Source organism: Rhineura floridana, chromosome 5 (genome assembly GCF_030035675.1).
Source record: "Rhineura floridana isolate rRhiFlo1 chromosome 5, rRhiFlo1.hap2, whole genome shotgun sequence".
NCBI classification, from domain to species: domain Eukaryota; kingdom Metazoa; phylum Chordata; class Lepidosauria; order Squamata; family Rhineuridae; genus Rhineura; species Rhineura floridana.
Genome location: NC_084484.1, coordinates 18,996,062 through 18,999,669, shown reverse-complemented (window position 1 = coordinate 18,999,669; position 3,608 = coordinate 18,996,062). Strand labels below are relative to the sequence as shown.

The 3,608-nt window shown below is 43.7% G+C and overlaps 1 pseudogene; it reads right to left on the bottom strand.

The window, feature by feature from the left end:
• Window positions 1–2,970: 2,970 nt before the first annotated feature.
• Window positions 2,971–3,089, bottom strand: LOC133386268 (5S ribosomal RNA; annotated as a pseudogene).
• Between the last annotated feature and the right edge of the window lie 519 nt (window positions 3,090–3,608).

Below are 3,608 nucleotides of genomic sequence, written 5' to 3'. Positions count from 1 at the left end.
CTGAGCATTTTTATCACGGTGATGATAGCACATCTCCAGTACGAAATTATTCTTGGAGCCCAGTATCACCACGCACAATGATTCTGTGGAGAAGTCTGCCTCTGAGGATTTCTAGCTTCCTGGACTCAGTATCCCCTTTGATGCACAGAGCAACATCACCTCCAGTACGTCCTTCCCTATCCTTCCTATAGAGTTTATATCCAGAGATAATTTTGTCCCACTAGTTTCAAACAGGAATCTTCTCAGGTCCTGTCAGCTCCCCCTCCAGTTTAAAAGCTGTCTCACCACCAACAGTCTGGTTCCATCCTGGTTCAAGTGGAGCGTGTCCCTTTTGTCCCAATATCATCCCCAGTACCTAACAAATCCAAACCCCTCCTCTTGACATCATCGTCTCATCCATGCTTTGAGACTAAAAAGCTGTGCCTGTTCAGCTGGCCCTGTATGTGGAACCGGTACCATTTTTTTTTTTAAAAAAGTGGTCTTTCTATGACCAAACCATTCAAGATTTATGTACCTTGTGTTGCATTTTAATTCAGCTGATAATTGGGCTGATCAGTTTGTAAAAAATCAGTGGGAGAGTCATGAAAACATTTATGAGATCAACAATTTCACATTTGAGTACTTTGTCTCTGTAGCTACTGAAAGGATTTCTCTGTACATTGACTTAAAGTTACAAAACATGGTGCAAAACCTCCCATCATATATCAAAGACACCAAGGACTTCTTGCTTAAACTTGAATCTTTAAACAAGCAGTATCAATTCCACAACAATACTATACTAGCTACTTTAGATGTCACATCTCTTTACACCAATATACCACATAATGATGGGATTCAGGCTTTAAATGAGTTCCTTAACACCAGAGATACGAACAATCCTCCAACAGAGGTTCTCACAACTTTAGCTACACTAGTCCTGACTTGCAACAACTTTACATTCAATGGTGAACAGTACCTGCAACTACAAGGCACAGCTATGGGGACTCGCATGGCTCCATCATATGAAAATCTCTTTATGGGTAAACTGGAACAGGAGATCCTCAAAAAGGCCATCAACAAACCACTTATATGGTGGCAATACATTGACGACATCCTTATGGTCTGGACAAATGGTAAAGAGAGTTTAGAACAATTTAAAAATTACATCAACTCTCTCCATCCATCTATTAAGTTTACATTTCATAGTACAAATGACAATCCACACATCCCTTTTCTGGATGTCCTTCTCACCATTGAAGACAACAAAATAGCCACTGATCTCTACAGCAAACCCACTGATGCCCGCACCCATTTGAACTGGAAATCCTGCCATCCTAAGCATATAAAGAAAAACATTGTGTATAGCTTAGCTTTGAGAATCAAACTTATTTGCAACACTGAAGATAAAAACGAGAGAAAGATCAGTGAACTTAAAGAACACCTTCTCCCAGGGCCAGCCCCAGACATGCCAGGGCCCTTGGGCACCAGCTTGCCCTGGGCCCTGGCACTCATGTGCGCATGCACACATACATGCATGCGCTCTCCCAGGGCCAGCCCAAGACATGCTGGAGCCCTTGGGCAAAAGCCTGCCCCAGGCCCCAGTGCCCCCCTTCCGCGATTTGCGCACGGCGAGAGCTTTGGGACTCTGCCATTCCCTTGCTTAACTTACCTTGTTCTGCGGTTGCACACGCAGCGATGCCCTTAAGAAAGATGGTGGCTGAGGTTTCTCTAAGGAGCTGAAGCCTCTGCCGCCATCTTGGTTTATGGCAGGGATGCGAGAGCACAGCATGCATGCTTGCCATCAATGGAGCCCCGAAGCTCTCACCATGCGATCCACGGCAGAGATCCTGCCATGAATCGTGCAAGGGGAGCACAGCAGAGGGGCCCCTCAGGGGCTCCTGTAGACTCAGGGGCCCTCGGGCCAGTGCCCCACCTGGCCGCCTCTTGGAACCAGCCCTGCTTCTTCTAAGAGGATATCCTCCACATATTATTGATTGCAACATCCACCGAGCCTCCATACTGTCCAGAGAAAACCTCCTCCATCATACTGAGGTGTCAAAGAGCAGAGAACAACAGATTCCATTTGTGATAGATTTCCATCTAGCATCTCCTAACTATCACCGAGCAATCAGGGAGAGCTACCCATTGCTGGCAAACTCTGAACATCTTGCTAGAGCCATCAGCAGGCCTTCTGTTGTAGCAGTTCGCCAGCCTCCTAATTTGTGCAGACTGTTAGTGAGAGCTGTGCTTAAGCTACCTATCAGCAATCCTGGGTCTCATCCTTGTCACGCCGAACACTGTATCACCTGTGTGTACCTCAGGGAGACAGCTACTTTTACAAGCACTCGGACAGGCAGGACCTATTACATCAAACAGAACATCACCTGCAGGTCCTGCAATATAATTTATGTCATCGAGTGCAAAAGACCAGGATGTCATATCCAATACATAGGAAAAACCACAACTGACCTACACACACGCTTCAGAAACCACAAATCAGCAATTTTAACCAAAAAAACATGGAGCAACCAGTTGCAAAACATTTTAACATCGAGGGTCACAGCCTGTTGGACTTTTCCATTACAGCGATAGAGATGCCAACAGATCCAGCAGCATTGACTAAAAGGGAGAACTTTTGGATTTACTCTCTGGACACATTGGCACCACACGGCCTGAACCTGGAGGACAGTACCACCACTACTTAGCTTCTGCAAATGAAGCCCCTCTGAGCATTCCATCCTCAAAGCTCTATAACTGCCACCTTGATAACAGCATTTGTATGTTAGCAGCCAATGAAGGCGGAAGTTGAAATGTTTTGTTAATACAATAAAAACCTCTGTTTTGTTAATCACAATTACATTCATATATTTTTAGATGATTAACGGAATCCTTATAGGGATCCAGAGCAAGCTTGAGTGAAGTTCTGTTGTTGCTTTCAAAACTGTCATATGGTAAGAGGTATACAGAGATGGTTTACCATTGTCTTCCTCTAAGCCATGGCACCTGGTATTTCCAGGTGGTCTCCCATCCAAGTACTAACCCAGCCTGACCCTGCTTAGCTTCTGAGATCAGATGAGACCAGGAGCAGTCAGGGTAGTGTGGCCGTAGGCTTTGTTTTCCTTTAGCATACCTTTAACTACCTTGTTGGCCAACAGTCCAACTACCTCATCAGTTTCCTGTTTTTAAAATATTTAAAGAATATGTTACTTTGTTGGTCTGGCTGTTTTTAGCAATAGCCATGTAACATTTTCCTTTCTTTATATCCATGATTATGTACTTGCATTTCATTTTCTATGTTCCTTTTTGTTCTTTTCATCTGGAGGATGTTTTCTTGCCTCTAATAACTTCCTTGCCTCTGCTTGTTAACCACACTGGTATCCTCATGGACTTGGTGGTACCTGTCTGTGGTATACATTCTAGCTGAACTTCATATTAACTGTGGTTTTAAATAACCACTACGGGTTCTGGAGAAATTTAAGTCGACTTTCCATTTCAACTTCCTTTTTACTAATTCCCTCATTTTTTCATTAGAAGTGTTCTCTTTTGATTCAGATGTGTCTGTATTGGACTTCCTTGGAAATTGTCCACTTACTTAAAAAAATAATTTAATAGCACTGGGGTAACTGTTT